General features: G+C 38.3%; 1 protein-coding gene across 12 annotated transcripts in view; it reads left to right on the top strand.

Moving 5' to 3' along the window:
• The window catches only part of MEIS2 (Meis homeobox 2), a 238,525-nt gene that overhangs the window by 217,499 nt on the left and 7,057 nt on the right, over nucleotides 1–13,969 (top strand). The gene's annotated exons all lie outside the window — the stretch shown is intronic.

Here is a 13,969-nt window from a genome sequence, read left to right as displayed (position 1 = left end):
CAATGAAGCAAGGGGTGGAACCTCTATGCATAAGAGTTCCAGTGACTTTCATACCATAGTGACAATTCCTTACTGCTGGGGACCAGACTAAGTTCTGGTGAACACTGCAAAGAATTCTACTGAATTACCTTTTGGGGGCTTATCCCACTGCTATACTTAAATTATTTTTCTGCCTTCTTTCGAAACAAATAAGATCGATAAGACTGAAAAGGATAACATGCACATACGCATCTGAAAAATTGTCACACGTTGAGAAATCATTATGGCTGTTGTATCTCTTTGTTTACCTGTCTAGTCTTCCTAAAACTTTTCCCTTCATCTCTAGGAAAGTAAATAGGTTGTGCCTATAGTTGTTCATTTGTAGGATTAGATCCAGACTACTTAGACCCATTGAAATCAATGACGCTTAAGTTAGTCATGATACATTATACACACACACACACACACACACACACACACACGTATAGAGGTTTGTGTCCAACTTCTCTGCAATGCTCACTTCTGTAACTTTAAAATCCGTAGCTTTAAAAATCAGGAACAGCCAATAAAGATATTAAGAGCCCGATTCCTATAAAGGAATTTCTTTAAATAGTGCTCTTTAACTTCTAGAGGAGAAAGAGGATCACTCAGCACCTCATAAAAGGTGATCTGTTTCTTAAACCAGCTGACCCTAAGGGGTCAAGCCAGGTCATAGTTTCAATATTTTTATTGTATTAAAACCAACTCCTTATAAAGTTCTTTCCCCCAATAATCCTTAATAAATCAATTCTGTATCATTACCTGCTTGTGGCTGCTAGTATATTAACCATGTCCCTAAACCAGCGTGAACACCTTAAAGATCAATACACGTCAATTTTTCAGCATGGAGTTCCTTTTTGTTGGTGTTGGCTATAGATTTGAAAGACTTGGGGATGTTCATAACAAATTTCCTGAAGTCCACTGAGTTGACAGGCAGGTAAAATATATATTTCCATGCCTTAATCCTTTTGCCTTCAGATTTGAAGATTTTAATGGCTATGGAAAAATGCACAAGCATGGTCAAGACAGGACAGTGGATACAAAAAGCATAGTTTACTTAGGGCGAAATTTGCTGTCAGGAAAATGGAGCATAGCTTCTGAACTCAAGAACCAGCAGTGCATGTGCAGGTTGGATGTAGATGGTTGCTACAATAAGACTTCTTTCATACAGGTGTGTTTATGCCCCAGGCTTGCTGGCCACAGTCCATTCCATTTACAGAAGCTGAATTAAACAATAACTACCGCATTGCAAAAAGAAGAAGGGGGGAGGGAAAGGTGAGCGTCAAAGGAGATGCCTGAGAGCTTTGTTAGGGCCAAGAAAAACCCTGTTGCAGTTGTCAGAGCTTGTTGATGTTGCAGAGAACGGCACTTTTTTTTTCTCCTGGATTTTGTGGTTCTGCCTTAGGAAAGAAAGTAAAATAGAACGGAAGAACAAAGTCCTACTCTATAAATCAGCAGCTGCTCCTTGCCAGATGAAAGGAGTGACATTTTTGCTCCTGGACTACTTGTCCACTTTAGGTGCTTGACAGACAGCTAACAGCTGGCCTGCTATACAGCATAGGAGAATTGGGCTACATCTTCTTCAGAGTAGATGACAAGCTAATCAGAGATACCTATAATACAAGACATGCAAGAGCACCTTGATCTCTTCAAATGTATCTAGCAGGTTGTTTCTAAGCATGCTTACACATTTGGGGAAAGTTATTACTAAGCTTATTTTCCTCTGAAAGTGCTTTTAAATTTCATCAAATTTCATCATAAATACCAAAATGCAATCAGATACTAGCTTGGAAAATGAATACCCCTTTGTAATTGTTTGTATAAAACATTCAAAAACCTAATCTGGTTTGGAATAAGCACAATTGCCAATAATTTGTCTAAATGCTACAAAAATATGGGGTCCCCCCGAAATTTAAGCTATGACAGCAACATAAATGGTTGAGTGGTCAGTTTAAGAATTATATGAAAGGTCTCTGTTTTATGCAGTGGTTATTCCAATGTACATAACCTCAAAATAAGAGGTTTCAAATTTGCAAAAGCTGTACTTAGTGCCTCTATAAAATGTATGTATACAGACCTGGAATTTTAACATCAGCAGTAAAACTTTCAAAGTAATTCAGTTTCTAGTTGATTCTCATCTGCAATAAATCATGTGCAGGATAAGGCAATATACTACAACATGTCTATTGACTTAGCATTTTATCTTTAAGATGTGAATAGCTAAGGAACTCTTTCTGTTTGTCTCCTCCCTTCCTTTCAAGTACCTATGAAAGATCTCTCTTACAGTGTGATAAATAACTGCTTATGAATAATCTAATGGCATTATAGAAAGGAAGCAGACATTACTTTGGAAAACATGACCTGCTGAGATGTTTTGTTATGTGGCATCAGATGTGATTACATTCACAGAATAGTGTTTATTACCATTCAAATTTCCAGGGGAAATAAAAAATAATTTTCTACATAGGTTAAAAATTCTTGAAAGCTCATAATGGAAATCGGTGTCTGTCAATGTCTTTCTGTAGTAGCAATTCTTTATTACACTTAATATTAGGAGATTTATTTATTTCTGCAACTGGTTATTTATTCACTGTGGGGATTCACAGTATATTTATAATCCAGGATGGTGGATTATTCCATTATACTATTATAATTTTAATGCAAAATGGACTTGTACTGTTCAGTCTTATAGCTATATTAGGCTGCAATTGTATTCATACTTTCCTGGGAACAATCACCAGCAAACACAACGGGACTTGCTTTTGAGTAGACACACGTAGCATTGTGCTGTTCAGTTTTTTTAAAACCGCCAGAAAATAATAAAAAAAGAAGACCTATACATTAAATAGCTATGAGAATTCCACAGCATGTTATAATTAAACAATTTATTAGCAGTGTTTGTCTTAAAAGTCTTTCGTTTGAGACAGAGTATATGGCACATATATGTTCCTGATAAAACTGGGACACTAATATAACAGCATAATCCTATACATGTCTACTCAGAAGTAAGTCCCACTGAATTCAGTAAGATACTCAGGTAAGTTTATATAGCATTATAGCCTAAAGATTCAATCTAGTGCACATTGATTTGGGATTAAATCCTATTAAATAGTGGGATTATGTCCAAGTAAATAATGTGTAGGGTTCTGCTGCACACCATATTTCCAGGAATTCTTTCACCTAACTTCATTGAGTCCTACACAGAACCCTATAGTTTGGCTCCATCTCATGGCTTCCTAGTATATATGTTGGCAGAGGTCACTGGGAACCTCTCTATCTGGTGTTATGAGTGAACATATTGGTACAAGAGATGCAGGAAAAGGACTTGAAAAATGCATAGAGCTGGACCAAATTTTGAGAGGCAAATGTGCATTTTCTTTTCCACATTTTAATGTTGCTGACAGAAATTCAGATTTGGAGTTTAAAATTTCATTTTAATATGCAAGGTAGCATTTCAGTACTCAGCATATGCCTTTCAGTGGTTTCCTGATGCAGGTATGTACCGGTATGCATCCAAATATGTATGAATGTATCCATGCTTGAATCTTGGCCAAAAGAGAAAAAAAAAGCCAGGGGCAGTGGTTTTGCCAAGTCCGTATGTTTTGTGTAAATTTCATTTTAGCTGTGTACACTAAGTTAAATATAGCTCAGTTCCCTGAATCCTAAACCTGGCCCTTGCTATATGAAGCTGATTACATTTTGTTGGTTTGTTTCAAAAAATTATATTCTGCTTTTCACTTTGTGAATCAAAGTTTTATGTCTCTCTTGTAGGAAATGTATACATTTTGTCTCTCACAATTTCCATTGCAGAGGGAGGGCAGGGTTATTTCATTATGTGGGGGGGGGGGTTTACTGCTTTTGTCTGTTATTATGATATATATTTTTGTATTGCAAATAATAATAATAATAATAATAATAATAATAATAAATAGCCCAGTCCAAGAGCCCATGGTGGCTTTAAATACCTAGGAATACCTCTCACATCTGATATTAAACATTTAGGCTGAAGGAACTATACAAATATTTATAAAAGCATGCAACAGGATTAAAAATGGAAGCATATTAACCCAAGCTCACTCGGATGCATTGCAGTAAAAATGTCAATATTGCCTACATTCTCATATCTTTTTCAGATATATACCAGTCCCATTCTTCTCTCTTCACTAAAATAAGGCAAAATAAACTCAGTTATATAGGAACAGGTCCAAGGGAAGCTTAGGAATACCCAATTTAGGACTGTACTATGTTTCCCTATTAGAAACTCCTTAGTGCACCAAAAGTACTTCAAAGGGACTCCTTCTAACTGCCAATGATGACTTTGAAAATGCACTCCCAGCACCAATCAGTTGATTGACACTAAAAGCAGGTTATCAAAGAAAGTTGCCACTGATCAGTGGTTCTGCCAACCTGCTTTGTCCTATGATAGGTAGCAGTTGACAGGTGGGCAATTCTGTCCATCTGTCAACGTTGACCCATAGGAAGTGGGAACTAGCCTGATAAAGAGTTCTTGTGAACTCAAACGTTTGCACACAATTTTGTTACATTTTGGTTGGCGTAATAAAAGTATTGCTGTAATAGGAATTTTGGAGCTTTGTAGTGCTTTAGAACAAAACAAAACAAAACAAAAACCCCACCCTAAATAATGATATTTTTGTAGGCATACTATCACAGGGGATACTAGTATTTTCTGTAGTGAAGGCACTACAGAAGTATAAGTTGAAGAAGAAGAAGAAGAAGAAGAAGAAGAAGAAGAAGAAGAAGAAGTTGGTCTATGGTATCATAAGACACTTTGGTTCCATAAGGGAGTATAGTGCCCATCTAGTCATGAATCAGTCATTGCCATTGTTAAGGTATCCTAATCTTTGTTTGAATGCCCACAAAATTTTCAGTAAAAAGTGTTTCAAGTAAATGAAGTCTTCTAACTTTCTCTGACTTTTCAAGTATTATTTACTTAATAGCCTTTTGGACTTGTTTGTAGCCAAGTGATTTAAAGCAGCTTTAAATATATGAACAGAAAGAATGCCGTGTAGCCTGGTATGGCACAGTCATCCTAAAGAAAGATGTGTACTATCCTTTGTTATAAAACTATATACATGGAAATGGATACCTACCGTAATTCTATTGAGAGAAAAGAATGAAATGAACTGAGATAAGTAGATTTCAGCCAGGAAAAAGAAATGTGTGTTTAATAATTAAGGACTGTTTGAAAGGTATAAAATATAAAATACACTGTAAACTGTAAATTAAACTAAAAATGTTAATTTAATATTTTGTATTCCAGTACTCCAGAAAAGCCTCTTCTGTAGGCCACTCAAAAATCACACTTTTAGGGCCAAGCTACACATGTTGTTAATTCTGTAAATAAATAGTTGCTGCTGCTGTAGCCCCCAAGCAAGATCGAAGACAATGGTAAAGAGGAAGGCAGGGGGTTAATTCCCACAGTACCAATGAAAAAAATAACTCCTCCCAAGTTGTTTGTATTATTGGGAGGGAAACTTGGCATTATTCTGAGTCACTGGAAAGATGTGACATAGATATCTTTCATACGCAAAGCCCTGTGTCCAAAGAGCCATGTTCAACCAGTTCTGCATGCTGGGCTAGTCTTTCTCAAATCGTGCACCCACTCCACACTCCTTTTGCAAATAATGATACTTTTTTAAAAAAAGAATTGGGATATGGTATTGAGAGTTGTTATTCAAAAGAAATGCCAAAACCCCCTACAAGGCATATCCAAATTTCTTTAAGTATGTCTAAGGGTAACTCTTTGGATGCACCCAAAATATTCATTCAGATCCTTAAAACTTCACAATGTGAAATTATACAGTTCACTTAAAATGAACAAGGCATATACCTCAATGTGCTTGCATTCAGTAGGGGAGGCTGCATGTAGAATGTTGTTCAACTTTGCACACCGATTGAAATGTGGCTAGTTAGGACCATGACTCTCTTCCTGGTGACCACCTTTTCCTAGCTGCTTAAACAGAATAAAGGAAGCAATGTTTACCCCCCAAGCTCTTCACACATCATAGAAACAAAAGTCCAGGAGAAATAGATCCTGCTGGGTGTAGGAGAGCGATACCCTGCCCCACTCTCGTGTTCTCTGGCCTACGTAGAGAACTTAAGGGAAGGGAAGGGGTCAGCCTCTCAACTTCATACCAGGCTTTGGAGATTGATACTGCTTTCAAATCCTGGAGTGTGCAGAGGACTTGGGGAAGAGGTGGTGTTGCTGGAAGCCACAAATAATGATTGATCAACCAAGGCCAGCCCAATTATGTGGACTCTTGGCTTGGAGAATGCATGAATAGTACCTGGCTGGCATTCATTCCTAAGGTTTCTTCAATACCAGGCACCATACACAAGCAGATTCAGCAACCAAGTATTCCTTTTTAGTACAAGAAATATTTGGCCGCCTGTTCTAAAATAGTATAGCCACTATGGCTTCATAGAATGCACAATATTCATGACTACTGTGAAGGGAAACCTCCACTAGTAACACTACTATCATTACAAATATGTGCCAAAAGAAGAGAGATTAAATTTCATGTTTGCATTTCAGAAGAAGCAAATCAGCTGAACAAGACAGTCTTGGAATTTGTCAGTTATAGATGCAATAAATATATGAGTTTTAGTTTCCTGAAGTGAAAATTGCATATTTCCTGTAGTAGATAGGGTGTTGGGGGAGTAGGACCCTAGGATTTACATGTTTCAAAGTGCCATAATACCCTCCAAATATAATAACACATAAACAAATATCTATGAATGTTTAAGAGATTTACTCTATGCCATGTTAAGCACATCAGAACAATATATGGTTTGCAAATGCTTAAGCCTGTCAAAATATTACCAAGTAGCCATAATAGCTCATGCCAAATGCTGTTCATCAGCTTTGATTCTGCATGAAAAGAAATTCACATGAAATTGAATATTTGGTACCTGGAAAAGAACTCTGGGAATCTCAATTTTCATTTTAGAAAGTGTGTGTACAGTATTTCAACAAGTAGCTTAGGGTCTATTTAATTATTTTCTTTCGCATAGCAGTCATCAAATGATGTTAGCCTGACATTTTGTGAAATAAGTTGTTTTTGACAAAGAGCTCAATGTGGAATAAAATGTTGGTAGGTTACCATAGCAAGATGACCAAGGGTCAGTATGGCTACATAGGTATAGAAAACTGTTGGGTGCTATATTGGGCACAGAAGATTTCATTGGATCGATCAAGTGCATCGATCTCACAACGGTATTCTTATTTATTGTACTTGAAAGTAAGTTCCATTGAAGACTGGGATTTATTTCTGAAAAAACATACATAGGATTGTGGTATAAATGAATGTGGAAGCACAATTCCCCAAATAATGTAAATGAAAATGCCTTATATTTATGATTACTAGAAATGTGAAAACCATACACGCTTCCTTTCTTTTCGCCATGGTAATGTGTGGTTTTATGGCACAAGATCACCATGCAAGACTGTTCCCAGACACAGCTGCATTAATTTGTATGAGTCAGTTGGAGTATTGGGCAAATGCCCAACCTTCTATGTTTCTAAGAGAAAGATTCAGAAATCAGCTCACAGACTGCCTTTATTCAATATTCAATATAGTTCAACACAATGTTCAAATTATGTCAAGGCACCAAGGAAAACCAAAGGGGCATAGGCAAAGCAACCATGGTAAATGTGTTTAGGGGTGTTAGTCAGCTAAACTTACTCAAGGTAGAACCATTGAAATTAAAGGACCTATCTTAGTTAGGTTTATTAATTTCAATGGATGTATTCTGAGTAAAAGTTAGTTGAATCCCACTCTAGGATTACAGTCCAGGAATAACTGTTTTACTTATGTGAGTGAGAGTATCTGTTTATAACCAAATGTGGCAAAGAAATTTATGTTCTTGCTTCACTTACAAATGGAGTGCAGTGGGGTAAGAGCTCATGAAGATTGGGCACACAAAGGTTTCACATATAATTCAGAAGCTTTTTCTGTTCAAATCTATGATATCTTTAAATTAAAATACTACAGTTCTTTCCTCATGCACTATGACCATTTAAATTTTATCATAAGTGTTTTGCTGAAAAATAGGGTGACTTTTTAATAAAAAATGGATTCAATTCAATTTGAAAATGATTAAATTTCTCAGCAGGACCCATGTCATATGTACATTCCAAATTTTGAAATGTCAGTTGGCCAAAGATTAATTTTTCCATTAAAAGTGAACAAATTTGGATTTGTTTTGCATGCTTAAGTCATGCCAGCCCTCTACTGAAAATGTCAGTGCCATACAGTGAGCTGGAACAAAAACCTGAGGAAAAATGCTTCTTACATATTGTGAATGAATTATCACCATTTTCGCACACTACTATTCATGAACAAGAAATAATCCTTTCCTTCTTTTAGTGCTGGAAAATGAATATCTCCAAAGGCTCCACTTGAATTAAAACTAGGGGGCAATGGAAAAGGAATTCAGAAAATTCCATGTATAAGTTTCTGATTGGTCTCTAATGATGGCAGCGGTTAAAAGTAATAACCCTTTTGAAGGCCATTCAGTGGCTCATGAACAATTAAGTTGTTGATCTTAATTCAAATTTTAGTAAATCAAAGGGGGGGAAATCACTTATTGTGGAAAATGGGCTGAGAGATCCTTCTGTTCTTCATATAGGCCAGCTTTTGTTTCTACTTCTATACTTAAAGGCAAAGGTACCCCTGCCCGTACGGGCCAGTCGTGTCCGACTCTAGGGTTGTGCGCCCATCTCACTTAAGAGGCCAGAGGCCAGCGCTGTCCGAAGACACTTCCGGGTCACGTGGCCAGCATGACGAAGCTGCTCTGGCGAGCCAGCACCAGCGCAGCACACGGAAACGGCGTTTCCGTGTACTTCTATACTTACTTGGATGTGATTTCTTAAGATCCTGTTTGGGATTCATATTATCCATTACAGACATTGAACACAATTTCTAGGACTCATCGCTCATAACTGTCAAGTTTTCACCTGATCCACCTGCAACAATTTCATTGGTGTGAATGCCTGTAGCACAATCAGCATTCATTCTGACCATAGCACTTCCAAGCATCATTAGTACTGATACACATAATGTTGGCATCTACACTTCTTGTTGCAGTGCCATTACTGCTGATTTCTACAGCCATGTCATCAAAGGACAGCTGCAAGTGGTGTCTACTGTACCTAAGGCTGTGTGATAGGATACCACCAGCACTGCAGCATTTCTGTTCTACTTAAAAGTAGGCAGCAAATATGGTCAACTTCTCTGATTGGTACATAAGAAGAACATGAGTCTCAATGGTGGGAGGAAACAAATCTCCAATGGCAGATCAGCTTTTAAAGACTTCTTCCTCATGTGACATTTTCCTGTTAAGCATCTTAACTACTTTTGTGAATTTTAATAATCCTGGTGAGGGATACATGACTGTTGGTGTAGGGGAAACAGAGGGTGCAATACATCAGTGCCCTTTATCATAGTACCAACCTGTACAATTGTGCTATTTTCTCCTCTTGGGGTGAGAATTATTTTTTAGTTTTAGTTTTTTTATGGATTGCCAGTACACCTCTGATGTCCTTTGAAACTAGATCAAGCCATCAGTTCTTCCAAGTGGAACCTTTGATTCTCTCACCATTTCATCCAGCTCTTTAGTTCACTATTATTAAACATTGTTAATACCTGGGATCCTTTTATCCTGGATCACTGGATTCTCACTTTTACTTTCACTTGACACTTTTACTCCTTTCACCATTTCCTTGAATTACCACTTCAACATCTGTTCTTCAACAAGCAGCAGATATTCTTTTTCAGAATGGAGAAATAAAATTATTCCCAGAATCATCTATGGTTACTTCAGTAGACTACTTATTCATGTTTGCAGGGTATCACCTTCATCCAAGCCACCAAGTTCTAGATGGTTTCATTGGCAATCATTCCATATCTTTCAGCTGGGTTTGAGTTATGTCCATAGACCAGGCATAGTCAAATTTGGCCCTCCAGATGTTTTGGGACTACAACTCCCATCATTCCTGACCACTAGTCCTGTTAGCTAGGGATGATGGGAGTTGTAGTCCCAAAACATCTGAAGGGCCGAGTTTGCCTATGCCTGCCATAGACTATAGACAATTCATTCCTGACTCAGCTCAGCGCAGCGCAGAAAGCTTCTGTGTTTTGCAGCAGCTAATCTAGTGCTCTTAAATAACCACAACCCCAAGAGCTTTTACCAAGTGCATCACACCCATTATTGTTGTTGTTGTTTAGTCATTTAGTCGTGCCCGACTCTTCGTGACCCCATGGACCAGAGCACACCAGGCACTCCTGTCTTCCACTGCCTCCTGCAGTTTGGTCAAACTCATGCTAGTAGCTTCAAGAACACTATCCAACCATTTCTGTCGTCCCCTTCTCCTTGTGCCCTCCATCTTTCCCAACATCAGGGTCTTTTCCAGGGAGTCTTCTCTTCTCTTGAGGTGGCCAAAGTATTGGAGTCTCAGCTTCAGGATCTGTCCTTCCAGTGAGCACTCAGAGCTGATTTCCTTAAGAATGGATAGGTTTGATCTTCTTGCAGTCCATGGGACTCTCAAGAGTCTCCTCCAGCACCTTAATTCAAAACCATCAATTCTTCGGCAATCAGTCTTCTTTATGGATCACGTTTGGTCAAAACTCTCCACTATGACCTGTCCATCTTGGGTGCCCTGCTCGGCATAGTTCATAGCGTCTCTGAGTTATTCAAGCCCCTTCGCCACGGCAAGGCAGTGATCCATGAAGGGGACACCCATTATAGCCCTTCTTAATTGTCAGAACATGACCCATATTCCATTATATAGACAGCTGGTCCTGGCTAGGAACCTACGGGCTGGCCACTGAGAGAACAGGCTGCTGGGCCAGATGGGCCATTGGTCTGATCTGTCAGGGTCTTCTTACGTTCTTCATCAGTGGATCTTGTATTTCTATCACAATCCCTCTTGAACATTAAGATGGTGAAAACAAAAGAGGGTTTTTGAAAAGTGTCAGTCAATTCCTTTTCCAGGGCTCCAGTATGCTTATACCTGTAGTGTGCTTGTAGCATTGTCAGACCTTAAAGTCCTAAAAATTTGTTTGTTTGCTTACATGCTGGCTTTTGCCAAAAAGAACTGTATGACAATAATTTTTTGTTTGTATGACAATAATTCTTTGTTAGTCACAACTTTAAAAACTAACAAATACACAAATTCACACTAAAAGCCAAACCACCACAAAAGAATAACAGCGAGTAAAACAATTCATTTACACAGTGAGAAGCTAAAACTACACTGGAAAGTTAAAGTAGAGATGACAGTGCTAAAAATGATGACAAAAGATATTAAAAGGTTGTTATAATTATTTAAAGGTTTGGGAGGATAAAGTGTTTTCCCTTGTACCACAAAAACATGAATGTGGCTGCCATGTGAGCCTCTCCAGGGAGAACATTTCACAGTTGGAGGACATTGCCAGTTATGGTGAACTTGCCCACCCCTTTCTATGCTGAACACTGTCTTCCAAACACTTGGGGTGCCATTTATTTCTAAATGGGCAGCCATTTATTTGGCAGGAAAGCACACAGAATTTTTTGAGCACAGTACAGCTGTGTTTGTTAGGATCTGTGAACTAGGGCGCACTTCTCATGCTGGCATTAGAAGACATCTAGAACATTGTCTTCCTCCTAAAACCAGCCACTCAAGGCAGAATGACGATTTCCTGAGACCGGAAGCTTCTGTGTGCTGCTTTTCAGGTTCCCTGGTTACTACAGCAGTTTTGGTGACTACAGTATTAAAATGTTTGTTGTTTGGAGGCAAGTGGCTTTTGTTCTGCATCTTGTGGAATCATCTCCCTCCCTGGAACTTTGAATACCCCCTTCCAGATGACTTGTACCCCCAGGGGGGCCTGCCTCAAATTTGAGAACCACTGACCTAGGGCTTCCACTGTTTCTTCAAAAAATATCTGTTGAATCAATTAGCAACTCTCACGCAGATAAATTCTGGGCCATTCGTGTGTGTGTGTGTGTGTGTGTGTGTGTGTGTGTGTGTGTGTGTTGGTGTGTTACATTTTAGGAAATGTATGACAGGCACATGCACAGAATACACAAGTGCCGAGCAGATTTTCAAAATCCTCTTCCCAAGTTTCTGTCCTGTTGACCTGTTGAATTAATTAACATTAGCCCCACAGGCTAGGGTTTTTAATTGTGTATGTTCATAAAAGCCAGTTTTGTATCCCTTTGGTCAAAGGATTATGAATTGTCCAAGTCTTCTGTATTGTTGTGTAAACTCCCTTAAAAAAAAAAAAATCTGAAAGAGGATGCCCCCCTTTTTAAATTAATGTATACATTCTGACGAGTTTCCAAAGATATGACCTTTAGGTGAACCCCTTTAACCTTCCCCTTAATTATTTGTTTGAAGACAGTGTAGTGTTCTCCTGCTGAGAATGAAGAACCATAATGCATTGCAGTCCTGTGAGTAAGGGAGTGTTGTAAGGAAGTGGAAAGGGACATAAATAAGGAGACCACCAGATGTAAATAATAAAAAGTGGTTGGAGCTGAAATAAAAACTGAAAAAGCAATTTAATTTACCTTATGAGTGGCTAGGTTGAAGAAAGCAAGGGTCAGCAAGGCTCAAAGTGGAGGAGAATCTGTTGTGTGTTACCAGTCCAAGTACAGTACATGCTTGTTTCATTCCTTAAACCTTGCCATCTGCATACATCATTAGAAGCTCATTGAAGAGAAAACAGCCTTATCAGGCTTTTCTGTTAATCTCTGTTGGCGTTAACTTCAGCTGATAAAAGGCATGCTAGCTGCAGAAGGCTCAGGTCAGTCCCTGTTTGGTCAGTGTAGCAACATTACTGGAAAGCAGCTAAGCAAATTAAGCCCTACCAAAGACCTTTGTCTTGGAGGACAGAAATATGCCTTGAATTCACAGTGTTATGTTAGGAATATAGCCTCAGTGACAGAAATCACTATTACCTAGAGGAGCAAGCTATAAAAGCAGTCTTAAATGCCTAGCATTTGCTTTTGACTAATTATAAGGCAGTGTATTATATATATTTTTTACAATGGGTGTATTTAAATAGTGAGCAATGTGTAAACAAAAAGATGCAAAGTAGCCTATGTAGTCTTTTGAGCATTTATGCATCATCTACTAAATGACATTCCCACTAGCATACAGTTAGAAGAGTTGATTTCAAAGGTGTCTATTACTGTAAAGTGGACTTAACCTGTAAGAAGAGCAGTGACTATGTCCAAACCCCAAATGCTAGATTCCACTACCTTACAAACTTTTAATAATCATGGGTTTTATGTGAAGCTCACTGAAATCGTTATTAATTTATACGATACAAATAAGCTAAGTTTGAGGTGATGGGTATGTTTAGAATATCAGGAATCGCTAATGATCATTAGCAGTTCTTAAGGGTCATTTAGCTGAGGAATGAATGACAATACTGGACAAACCCTGAACATAACTACTAATGTTCTCTAAAAACACAGAGAATGGAGATAAAAACAATAGAGATCAAAACAAGTGGGTCTTGTGAATTATAGAAAATGGCCTTAACTAAACTGTGCAATTAAGAAACATTTTTTTGGGGGGGGGATCATTTCACTGGGGTTAGTTTGAACAAGATTACCTGATGTGGGTTGTTATGCATTAACTTAATGGGGAAATATGCAAGCACTTATTTTTGGATTACCCACAAAATTAAATCCAGGCTTCCCTTGCCAAATAATGGGCTTTACCTAACATTCAGATGACTCGGACACTGCTTTAGTTATGGTACCTGATTGGAGAAGAAGTTATTTTGGGCCTAATAATAAACACATGTACCTGCAATTCCCTCTTTCTATCAAGTTGAAAGGTGCCCCGGTTTATGGTTGGAAGTTGCCTTATGCTCTCTGCCCTGGGTGTCCCACTCTTGGTTGAAAAGGTCGCCCCCAGCTGGCACTGACCTCCAAATGA

Source organism: Podarcis pityusensis (genome assembly GCF_964106645.2).
Source record: "Podarcis pityusensis genome assembly, chromosome: 1".
In the NCBI taxonomy this organism is placed as follows: Eukaryota; Metazoa; Chordata; class Lepidosauria; order Squamata; family Lacertidae; genus Podarcis; species Podarcis pityusensis.
Note: the sequence above shows the minus strand (reverse complement) of the source record. Positions and strands in the feature narration are given on the sequence as shown.